The sequence below is a fragment of the Choloepus didactylus genome, chromosome 5 (genome assembly GCF_015220235.1).
Source record: "Choloepus didactylus isolate mChoDid1 chromosome 5, mChoDid1.pri, whole genome shotgun sequence".
Lineage (NCBI taxonomy): Eukaryota > Metazoa > Chordata > Mammalia > Pilosa > Megalonychidae > Choloepus > Choloepus didactylus.
The window spans coordinates 63236669-63249381 of NC_051311.1; the positions used below are offsets into that span (position 1 = coordinate 63236669).

General features: G+C 41.5%; 1 pseudogene; it reads right to left on the bottom strand.

Moving 5' to 3' along the window:
• Positions 1–7482: 7482 nt before the first annotated feature.
• LOC119535317 lies at positions 7483–12291 on the bottom strand (annotated as a pseudogene).
• Positions 12292–12713: the final 422 nt, after the last annotated feature.

Here is a 12713-nt window from a genome sequence, read left to right on the forward strand (position 1 = left end):
ACCACTGTCCAATTAAAGGGGCAGCTGCTTCTCATGTTAGGTGAATGGTTGTCCACAAGTACTGAGGGCCTGGGGCTACTTGAGCTTGTGTTTTGCAAAATTGCTCTTGTTATGAGCCTTGGCATCATCAGGAAAAATTTTCCAGGACTTGAGACAATTTTATTGGGTATCCCTTCAGTGGGTGCAGAGTGCAGTTTCATGGATTCCCTGGGGATTATTAAATTCTATAGGGGTTTGCACCTTTGATGATCTTGAGATAGGGAGATTAACCTGGGTTATCTGGTAGGCCAAAGAAAATAAGTGAAATAGGGAGGCAAGAAACTCAGAGTTATAGTCAGAAAAGTAGATATGATGATGAAAGAAGAGCACCATAGTGATGCAGCTTGAGAAAGATTTGAACAGCCATTGCTGACTTTGAGGATGGAAGAATGGGGTCATGAGTCAAGGAATGCAGGTGGTGTCTAAAAGCAGGAAAAAAAAACAAGGGCATAGATTCTCCCCTAGAGCTCCAGAAGGAATGTAGCCTTGCTCATGCCTTGATTGTAGCCAAGTGAAGCTCATTTTGGACCTCTGTAAGATAAATTTGTATCATTTCAAGCCTCTTAGCTTGTGGTAATATGTTACTGCAGCAATGGGAAACCAATACCAGGTTGTTTTATGACTCGGGAGAAGTAAAAGTTAATTTGTAGAAAACCAACTGTGAAGCAAATGTTCTTGTCCACGGCAATGCAAATGATTTCTGTTGATAGAATTGTAAAAATACTTTAGCCCAGTGGCAAATATAAATCTCTGTAAGTTGAATGCTCATTTGAACTAGTTTTAACGTCTTATTGGTTCTCTCATTAGTTAATGAGTTGAATAAAATCTTCGACACTTGTTTATTTTCATGTCACGTTATTTACTTTTTTAAAAATTACACTTTTACAATGTTATGTTCATAGTCTGCATCCCTTTGCCCTTGAACTTAAGCTAGTAATACATTTGAATCTGCTGGGACATCACTTATGAATTTGATTTCTATTTTTCAAGGAGTCAGTTATCACAAATTTAAACCAAAACAAAACAAAACATGTTGGGAAGATGTGCAGTTGGGATCCTGGTGGGAAGGCATATGTTTACTAAGATTTGGGCCATGATGAGATAATTTGAATTTGGGGAAGTGACCAATAGTGTATTTTTTTTCAATAGCTAAGGCCATAAGGAGTATTTTCTACTGGGGCAATAGGTACTTATTTTAACACTTCTTTTCCAATAGATGATCTTTATCTCCTCTGTGCTATCTGCTGCTGAAAATATTTGTCTACAGAGACTGGGAAGATCAAAAGCACTGTGGGCTGGAGGAACTGGTTGGCCTTGCAGATCGCTGCCAACCTGGGGAAGGGAGGGCTGGTGGATGGACTGGGGGCTGAGCCATGGTGTACAAGAGAGAGGCTCTCTTTATACAGCCTGCCTGCAGGAGCAGTAAAACATGACAAAACTGCTGCTGCCATGGCACGCGGAGGCCAGCTGCATCTTAGAGCTGCGGATGCCAAGGCTCAGAGATGTTAAGTGACTTGCTCAGGGTCTCATGGATAGTGAGTAGCTGAGTGCTGAACCGAGGGCTTTCCCATTCCACAGCCTCACCTTTTGGCCACATTCCATATTCCAGGCAGGAACTGGGCCATACAGGGTATGTAGTATAGTGTTATCAGTAGGAGCAGTACTGCCCCAAGGAGTTTGGGGTTGTCACAAGATTGGGAGTCACTATCGCCATTTAGAGAGTGTGCACCAGGGTTGCTAAGATGTCCTACAATGAATCTGACAATCCCACAAAATGAAGAATTGTCCTGTGTCCTGTCCAACTTTTGAATGGATCCTTAGATATTCATGTAGGTGAAACAACTGTGTGTAATTATCTGAGCCTAAAACCTAACTTCCTTTTGAATATATACACAGAGTATTTTTTTTTTTTTTCATTTTTATTGAGATTGTTCAGATACCATACAATTATCCAAAGATCCAAAGTGTACAATCACTTGCCCCTGGTACCCTCATACAGCTGTGCATCCATCACACTTAATTTTTGTTCAATTTTTAGAAACTTTTCATTACTCCAGACAAGAAATAAAGTGAAAGATGAAAAAAAAAAAAGAAAAGAAAAGAAAAGGAAACTCTAATCCTCCCCTATCCCTAACCAGCCCCCCTCAATTGTTGACTTGTAGTATTGATATAGTACATTTGTTACTGTTCATGAAAAAATGTTGAAATACTACTAACTGTAGTATATAGTTTGTAATAGGTATATAGTTCTTCCCTATATGCCCCTCTATTATTAACTTCTAATTGTATTGTCATACATTTGTTCTGGTTCATGGAAGTGATTTCTAGTATTTGTACAGTTGATCATGGACATTGCCCACCATAGGATTCAGTTTTATACATTCCCATCTTTTGACCTCCAACTTCCCTTCTGGTAACATATATGACTCTGAGCTTCCCCTTTCCACCTCATTCATACACCATTCGGCGCTGTTAGTTATTCTCACATGTTGCTACCAACACCCCTGTTCATTTCCAAACATTTAAGTTCATCCTAATTGAACATTCTGCTCATACTAAGCAACCACTCCCCATTCTTAAGCCTCGTCATATATCTTGGTACCTTATATTTCATGTCTATGAGTTTACATATTATAATTAGTTCCTATCAGTGATACCCTGCAATAATTGTCCTAATGTGTCTGGCTTATTTCACTCAGAGTATTGCCCTCGAGGTTTGGTCATCAACCCATTTTTTTTTAATATGGTTTTGTTCACTCACCATACATTCCATCCCAAGTAAATAATCGATGGTTTTCTGCATGGTCATACATTTATGTGTTCACCACTTTCACCATTATCTATATAAGAGCATCTACATTTCTTCCACAAGGCAGGAGGGAGAGTCAAAGAAGATAGAGAGGCAAAAGAAAGAGGGAAAAAAAAGACAGCTAGGAAGCAGCAAAAGGAAAAATAACCTTAAATCAAAGTAGAATAAAGAATCAGACAATACCACCAATGTCAAGTATCTAACATGCCTCCCCTATCCCCCCCTCTTATCTGCATTCACCTTGGTATATCACCTTTGTTACATTAAAGGAAGCATAATACAATGATTCTATTAGTTACAGTCTCTAGTTTATGCTGATTGCATCCCTCCCCCAGTGCCTCCCCATTTTTAACACCTTGCAAGGTTGACATTTGCTTGTTCTCCCTCATAAAAGAACATATTTGTACATTTTACCACAATTGTTGAATACTCTAGATTTCACCAAGTTATACAGTCCCAGTCTTTATCTTTCCTCCTTTCTTGCGGTGTCTCACATGCTCCCCATCTTCCTCTCTCAACCGTATTCATAGTTACCTTTGTTCATTGTACTTACATTGTTGTGCTACCATCTCCCAAAATTGTGTTCCAAACCACACACTCCTGTCTTCTATCACCCTGTAGTGCTCCCTTTAGTATTTCCTGTAGGGCAGGTGTCTTGTTCACAAAGTCTCTCATTGTCTGTTTGTCAGAAAATATTTTGAGCTCTCCCTCATATTCGAAGGACAGCTTTGCTGGATACAGGATTCTTGGTTGGTGGTTTTTCTCTTTCAGTATCTTAAAGATATCACACCACTTCCTTCTTGCCTCCATGGTTTCTGCTGAGAGATCCGCACATAGTCTTATGAAGCTTCCTTTGTATGTAATGGATCGCTTTCTCTTCTTGCTGCTTTCAGGATTCTCTCTTTGTCTTTGACATTAGATAATCTGATTATTAAGTGTCTTGGCGTAGGTCTATTCATATCTCTTCTGTTTGGAGTACGCTGCGCTTCTTGGATCTGTAATTTTATGTCTTTCATAAGAGATGGGAAATTTTCATTAATTATTTCCTCTATTATTGCTTCTGCCCCCTTTCCCTTCTCTTCTCCTTCTGGGACACCAATGATACGTACATTATTGTACTTTGTTTCATCCTTGAGTTTCTGGAGATGTTGCTCATATTTTTCCATTCTTTTCTCCATCTGCTCCTTTGCATGTAGGCTTTCAGGTGTTTTGTTCTCCACTTCCTGAGTGTTTTCTTCTGCCTCTTGAGATCTGCTGTTGCATGTTTCCATTGTGTCTTTCATCTCTTGTGTTGTGCCTTTCATTTCCATAGATTCTACTAGTTGTTTTTTTGAACTTTTGATTTCTGCCGTATACATGTCCAGTGCTTCCTTTACAGCCTCTATCTCTTTTGCAATATCTTCTCTAAACTTTTTGATTTGATTTAGCATTAGTTGTTTAAATTCCTGTATCTCAGTTGAAGGGTACGTTTGTTCCTTTGACTGGGCCATAACTTTGTTTTTCTTAGTGTAGGTTGTAATTTTCTGTTGTCTAGGCATGGTTTCCTTGGTTATCCAAATCAGGTTTTCCCAGACCAGAACAGGCTCAGGTCCCAGAGGGAAGAAATATTCAGTATCTGGTTTCCCTGCGGGTGTGTCTTAGAAAATTGCTCCACCCTTTGATGCCTCAGGTCACTGTGCTTTTCTGCCCAGCAGGTGACACCTGTTAGCCTATAATTCTTGACTGGTGTGAGGAGGTATGGCCCTGTTCCCCCAGGCTCTGGGGTCTGGTTCTGAATGGAAAGGGCCCCACCCCTTTCCTCCTAGAGAAGACAGGACCCCTCAGGTGGAGGTCATTAGCATTCAATGGTCTCTCTCTCTGCTTGTTGCTGTCTCCCCCCTTCCCTGAGTCACAGCCCTGGAAACTGAAATGACTGGGGCTTTCTCCACTGAGCCAAAAAAGAAACAGATAGTCCCCTTCAGACCCAGTCCAAGGTGACCCTCCAGCTCTCCCAGGTCAGTTGTCACCCAAAGCCTCTGTCTGTTTTTTGGGGATGTGTACCTGTAGTGAGCAGTTCACACTCGCTACTTAAAACCCCAGTTGGAGCTCAGCTGAGCTATATTCGCTTGCTGGGAGAGAGCTTCTCTCTGGCACCACGAGGCTTTGCAGCTCGGGCTATGGGGGAGGGGTCCCACGACTTGGTTCCGCAGGTTTTTACTTACAGATTTTATGCTGTGTTTCTAGGGCATTCCTCCCAATTCAGGTTGGTGTATGATGAGTGGATGGTCTCATTTGTCCCCCTGCAGTTATTCTGGATTATTTACTAGTTGTTTCTGTTTTTTTGTAGTTGTTCCAGGGGGACTACTTAGCTTCCACTCCTCTCTATGCCGCCATCTTGCCCCTCCCTCCACACAGAGTATTTTTTATGAAGTATGGTTTAAAAATACAGTGAATTTTCCAGGTATCCAACTATGGTGTAAGTTAAGGGAAGATTATACTTTGTTTTGTTCATAATTTTACCTAGAGTTCTTTACCAATTTGGGAAAATCATATTAGGGACAGAAATGTGTGGGATTAGAGTTGCCAATACAACCAACTAACTGTATTTGTCTTTATTTGTGGCTGTTTGAATTCAAAGTGAGTCTGCATTTGGGGGCAAGCATCTACTATTTCATTATGTGTTTTAATATATAATATAGCTGTGCCCAAGCAATCATTATTATTTTATTTGCAATTGTATTAGTTATTTTGTTATAAATTATTTTCCTTTTATTTTTCTTTTATATCATAGGGGCAGTATATTGATTTTTAAAAATTTACCTATCAATTTAATTTCAGTTTAGTAGAGGGGGGCAATACAAAATATTTGTTATAACAGGTGGGGGGATCAAATGGTGTTGCAAGCCACTGTAGTAAAATGAGCATTGGCCAGGAAATTGCAAAACCTTGATCAGTATCCTGTCCAGCCACTTAGGCTGAGCATGTCACAACCTCCCGAAGACTGTTTCCTCCTCTGTAAAACGAAGATAATGTCCAGAGCAGTTGTTATATTAACCAAATGAAACCATGTAAATTCTGCACAAGTATAAGGAATCGCTCTCAAAGTAGACCATGAAGTACCTAGAACTTACTTGTTTGGGATTAAGTTGAATACTTAACAATGCTCTTATCTTCCATGGTGGGTAAATTTAGGCTTTAAATTGTTTGCCTAAAAAGCCTTGACTAGGCATTTCACAAAAGAAGATATCCAAACCAAATGGCTGATAGGAAAAGGTGCTCAACTTCATTCATCATCAGGGAAATGCAGAGCATTCGTCATCAGGGAAATGCAGATAAAATCCACAAAGGCCAGCTGCTGTCAAGAATGTGGAACAGAGGAAACTCTCATACCTTGCTGGTGGGAATGTAAGTTAGTACAACACTTTGGAAATGTGGAAGTATTTGGCAGTATCCATCAAAGGAATCCTGTGGAATCTTAGCAATTCCACTCCTAGTTAAAAAGGCAAGAGACATGTGCATATGTTCCCCAAAAGTTATGTCCAAGAATGTTCATAGATCACTCTTACAGTAACCCTAACCAGAAATACTTCAGTGTCCACCATCAGTAAAATGGATAAATTGTGGTGTATTTACGCAATGGAATATAACTATACAATGAAGACTAACAATACGCAATAAAAGACAAATTTCACAGACCAAGTTAAGCCTAAATCAGACACATGAATACACATTGTTTGATTCCTTTTATGCGAAGTTCGAAAGCAGGCAAAAGTAATCTGTGGTGTTAAAAGTCAGAGTACTGGTTACTTTGGTTGGGGCTGGGGGGTTGTGACTGGGAGGGAGAACGAGGGGGGCTTTCAGGGGCGCTGGCAATGTTGTTTCTTGATCTGGATGCTGGTTACACTGATGTGCTCACTTTGTGAAAACTTACTGAACACTTATGATGTGTGCCTTTTTCTATGTTTTATTACAATTTGATTAACTTTTTTAAAAAGTTGATGGCTCAAAGGTAAATGTTTATCCCTGCTTGTGCTGCTTTGTACAAACGTTTTGCTCCCTCTTCTCCTGGTGACCAAACCCTGGCAAATTTAAGGCTCTGTTTGTGACCATAAAGCATAGCAAAGCTAACGGGTCCCTAAAGCTGTGTCCTCAGCTCCAAGGTCCTAGAACCCAAAAACAGGGGTGTGGTCAGGTCCACCCTTATCCAAAATACTAGAAAGGCATTTACATAGGTTGTTATTTTTCCAGTTTTTTCCTCCTTATTTTGGAAGGGGAAGAGAGGTGATGTGAAAAGAGTGGGAGTGGATCACATGAGATTATGTTCGTGAAAATACCTTGTAAACTGTAAGGCATGACAGAAAATGTATTAATAGAGGGTAAGGGCAAGCAGGAGCACTGGCTTTGGGAGGCAGAAAGGAAAAGTGAAAGTAGAAAGAGACCCGAGGAAGCCAGTCCCTCTGCCCTCTTTCCTTGCGCCTTCGCCGCCGCCACCCCGAGGAAGCGCTTAGAGTCTATGCATTCTCAGACGGCTGTCTCCGCCGCTGGCGTTTCTTCTCCTCGCCAGGCGGAGTACCACTCTGGGCCGCAAGAGGGCGGCATGGCCGCTGGGCGCTGAAGTCGTTTCTGCAGAGTTGCGCTGGAGGAGTGGGCAGGGCTTAATCTGGTTTTGAGCGCCAGGCCCTGAGCACGCCAAAGCGTCTGTTGTCTCCGGCGCCGGGCTGTGCCGTGGAGAAACTGGAGAGCAGAAGGACGGGGAAATATTTCACACTGTGCATTTAAACTCTGGTATACTCAAGTCTGGAACATGGTGTTGGGAAGTTGGTAGTGCTTATTTCTGTGGGGCACCATAGCTTGTAAAGAAATTGTGTATTGCATTTGCAAAGGGCTTGGAACCAACGCCAGGAAACCAAGCGTTGGCCGGTTGGACCGTGGTCGTGGGGGTTTTCAGGAGGGGCATACATTGATAAAATAGGCTTAAACTTTTATCAACATTTGCCACTGTTGTGGTCTTTTTCCCTTCCCTTTTCCTATCCCCGTGATCCACTCCTGTGATTTGTCTTTACCGACTCTACCCATTTACTCTTGGGTTTCTCAAATTATGCCCGAGGACCACTAGCATCGAAATCAGCTGGCTGCTTGTTAAAAATGCAGCTCCCAGGGCCTTACCTGAGACTTACTGAGTTAGAAACACAGGATGGACCAAAAATCTGCATTTTTAAACAGGCACGCAACTCCCCACCCACTCCTCTGCATACACGTGATGATGCACACTAAAATTTGAGAACTTGTTTAGTTTAGCCTCCTCGATTTGCAGAGGAAGAAAAGAAATTCAGACAGAGGTCAAGTTACTTACCCAAGGTTATCTAACTGATCAACAGCATCCCTACAACTTAAATCAAGGCCCTGACCCCCACCTGCACCCCAACCAGTGTTTTTTTTTTAAACTTTATTTATCGAAAAATGAAAAAACAAAGCAAAACAAAACAAAAAACATTTCAAACAAAATAAAACAAAGGAATAAGAAAAATAGCCTAAAATAACTACCTCGCTTCCAATATGTTCTTGCCATACCCCAAGAAAAGTAACAAACCATAACCAAAGGAATAAGAAAAACAAATAACCTAAAATAACTATATTGCTTCCAACATGCTCCTACCATACCCCACAAAAATTAACAAACCATAATCCAACCAGTGTTTTTTACTGCGTGATTTTAGAGCACTAGAGTTTTGAAGAGGTTCTTTAGGAGTTCTGAAAATATTTGCTTACAAGGTGACCTGTTTACAAGAAGAAGAAGAAAAAAAAAACTGTTAGCATTTGCACCTTCTTATAGTGTGAAGCAGAATTTTATTTTCACTGCTGTGTCTGCAACTGCTATCCGTTGTCCCCATTTAATAACTTTGAGATCACCCCCAAAGTCTCATTGTTAGTAGTGATTGACTTAATAGTAAATATATGTACTAAATCTGAATGTATAAAATAAACTATTGAAATGCCACTTTTATCTGTTTTATATTTTGGGGTTCTGTGTAAGATTTCATTTAACAAAAAAAATTTTGCTGCTGTTGATAAAATGTATTGGGCACTTATTAAGCACCAAGAACTGTGTTATACACTGTGGAAATAAAGACCACCCAAATGAGAACAGACTGAGGCTGTTTATTCAGAGCTTTGTATAGCAAGGGAGTCAGCCACCATCACCTGCATTTGGCAGAGACTCAAAAGCAGGCAGGGAAGTGGGAAAGCTTTATAGTGAAAATAGGGGAAGGCTCCATGTATGTTCTGATTGGAGGCTGTTGTCATAGTGCAGCTGGAGGTGGGCTAACTAGAAACAGGGCATCCATTGTAATTGGTGTAGGGAGCATATTTGGCTTTCTCTGGTTGGTCTTTCCCAAACTTAGGAAGCTGGTAGTCACTGAGCAAGTCCGGACTGTCCAGGGTCAGTTGCTGCAGAGGTTGTGGTTTGGGTTCCTGGGCTGGTTGTTGCAGAGGCTGTGGGTCGGAGTTCTATTGTCATATATGCTCTGGCCATTGTTTATTTGTATTTTCAGTCTCAGCACTATCTGCATTATTTCATCAAAGTCCTATCACAACCCCATGAGAATGGGAATATTATCTCAGTTTTACAAATGAGAAATGGAGTTGCAAAGAGGTTAGGAAGATTGTCCAAAGTCACACAGCTAGGAAGGGGGACTTGAATCCAGGCAGTCTGGCCCCAGAGCCCTGGATTTTAAATTAATATGCTATATTTCTGTTCCTGTTTTACAGAAAATAAAGCTGTAGAAATTGGCAAGCTGTCTAAGAGTCATATGAAAATGCAAAATACCTGGAATAACCAAAACCATTTTGAAAGACAATAATAAAGCTAGAGGGCTAGCACCACTTGATTTCAAGACTTCCTATAAAACATCAGTATTATGTATTATGTTCCCCAAAATGCCATGTGCCTTGATGCAATCTTGTGCAGGTAGACATATTAGTGTTGATTAGGTTGGAATCCTTTGATTGAGTGTTTCCATGGAGATGACTCAATCATCTATGGGCAAGACCTTTGACTGGATAATTTCCATGGAGGTGTTACCCCACCCATTCAGGGTGGGTCTAAATTAAATCTCTGGAGCCATATAAAAGAGCTGACAAACAGAAGGAACTCAGAGCTGCAACTTAGAGAGACATTTTGAAGACGGCCGTTGAAAGCAGACTTTGGCTCCAGAGAAGCTGAGAGGACAAAACGCCCCAAGAGCAACATTATGAAGAATGCCCAGGAGCTGAGAGAGAAGCTAGAACAAAATCGGGGACCAGTATATTCCAGCCACGTGCCTTCCCAGCTAACAGAGGTTCTCCAGATGCTATTGGCCTTTCTTCGGTGAAGGTACCCTATTGTTGATGCCTTACATTGGACAGTTTATGGTCTTAAGACTGTAACTTTGTGACCAAATAAACCCCCTTTATAAAAGCCAATCTATTTCTGGTATTTTGCATAACAGCAGCATTAGTAAACCGGAACAGAACCATACATATTTTTCATTTTTTTGTTAAAAAAAATCTGACAAATCAGGAATGTGGGTTTAGTATTGGTGGTGGTAAAAAAAGAGGGAAGCCATGAGGGAGTAGTTAGGGGTAAGTGACAGAGGGACAGTCTGTCACATTCCAAAATGCATGAGTCCTCTACCATGTCTTTTCAGTGTTGCAAGAGGTGTCTATCTCACTGGGTAGCTAATATTGACCTCAAAGTGATCCCCAACATCACTGAAGATCTTGGAATCATTCTCATCTGACAGAAATGTGATGGCCAAGCCCTTGGTGCCAAGCTGGTATGCTCTAACCACCCGATGCAGGTAGGTGTCAGAATCCTCAGGCATGTCATAGTTAAAGGCAATGATCACCCATTCAATAGGTTGGTAGCTACAAGAATTCTTTGTTGAAAACCTTTAAAATGCTGATAGCAAGAAAGCATCTCCTCCTGGGGCATCCCACGGTGGATGACAATGGCTGGGAAGTTCTGCTGCAGCAGGAGCTGGGCCAGAGCAATGCAGTTCTGCACAGACTTACCAAAGGTCACCACCTGGTTGAACTCAAGGACATCCAGAAGGTCAAGGAGCTTCTGGTTCTTCTTACTGTCCTCCAGTTTCACATAATACTACTCCAACACATGTAGTGTCAGCCTTGCCTCATTATCCATGAAGATCTCCATTGGGTCTTGCATAAACTTGTGGCAGTCTAGATGGATCTCTGCAAAGTAGCACTGAACATAATGATCTGCTTCTCAGGGGGCATCAAGTGAAAATGACATCCCAATTGTGCCAGTTTGAATGTATTATGTCCCCCAAACACCATTATCTTTGATGTAATCTTGTGTGGGCAGATGTTATCAGTGTTGATTAGATTGTAATTCTTTGAGTGTTTCTTTGGAACGTGCCCCACCCAGCTGTGGGTGATGACTCTGACTGGATAATTTCCATGGAGATGTTGCTCCGCCCATTCGTTGTGGGTCTAAGTTGATCAGTGGAGCCATATAAATGAGCCAACCTAACAGAAGGAACTCAGTGCAGCTGTGAATGACGTTTTGAAGAGGAGCAAGCTTGCTAGAGAGGAACGTCCTGGGAGAAAGCCATTTTGAAACCAGAACTTTGGAGCAGGCGCCAGCCACGTGCCTTCCTAGCTAACAGAGGTTTTCTGGATGCCACTGGCCATCCTCCAGTGAAGGTATCCGATTACTGATGTGTTACCTTGGACACTTTATGGCCTTAAGACTGTAACTGTGTAGCCAAATAAACCCCCTTTTTATAAAAGCCAATCCATCTCTGGTGTTTTGCATTCTGCAGCATTAGCAAACTAGAACACCAACGCATGTTGAACTGTTCAAGCATCTTATCACATTCATCCAAGATAAAGCATTTAATATGTTTGAGGTTGAGGCTCTTATTTTGAGCCAGGGCCAGGATGCGACCAGAGGTCCCCACAATGAGGTACATGCAGGCAGTTCTTCTTTAATATGTCTTCATCCTTCTTGATAGATAGGCCACCAAAAATATACCACGACCATGATTTTGGGCATGTGTTTAGAGAAGCACCCATTCTTATTGCTGATCTGAAAAACTGGCTCCTAATGGTGATACATCACTGGCATAGACACCTGCCCAATAACTGGCTCCAGCTGTTGCAATGTGGCCACCACAGACACTGCTGCCTTTCCCGTGCCTTACTTGGCCTGGCACAGGATATCCATACCCAAAATGGCCTGAGGGATGCACTCATGTTGGATGGATGCTCAAAGCCACATCAACAATGGCCTAGAGCAACTCTGGCTTGAGCAGGAAGTCATGCAGTCCAGAGCTATGGATGGAGACATGGGATCCCTTGACATCCTTCTTGGCAAGGGCCTCAGCCCTATCTCCCCCAGCTGCTGTCTTCACTTTGTCATCTTCATAGTCCAAGAGCTCATTGTCTATGTTGTTCACCAAAGAAAATATGTGGATGGCAAATAAGCACATGACAAGATGCTTGACGTCATTAGTCACCAAAGAAATGCACATTAAAATCAAAGTGAGATATTACTACATACTTATTAGAAAGTAAATTAAAAACACTGATCATACCAAGTGCTGGCAATTATGTGGAGGAACTGGAATTCTCATGCACTACTGGGGGAATGTCAAGTGGTACGACTACTTTGGGAAACAGTTTAGCAATTTCTAAAAAAGTTAACACTCCTACCATATGATTTGGCCATTCCACTTGGGTATTTACCCAAGAGAAAAGAAATCAGATGTCCATACAAAGTCTTATACATGAATGTACATAGAGGCTGTATTTTATTTTATTTTATTTATTTTCCATGTCAAAGATCCACTCTCAATGAAATCAAAGTCTGTAACAAATGATG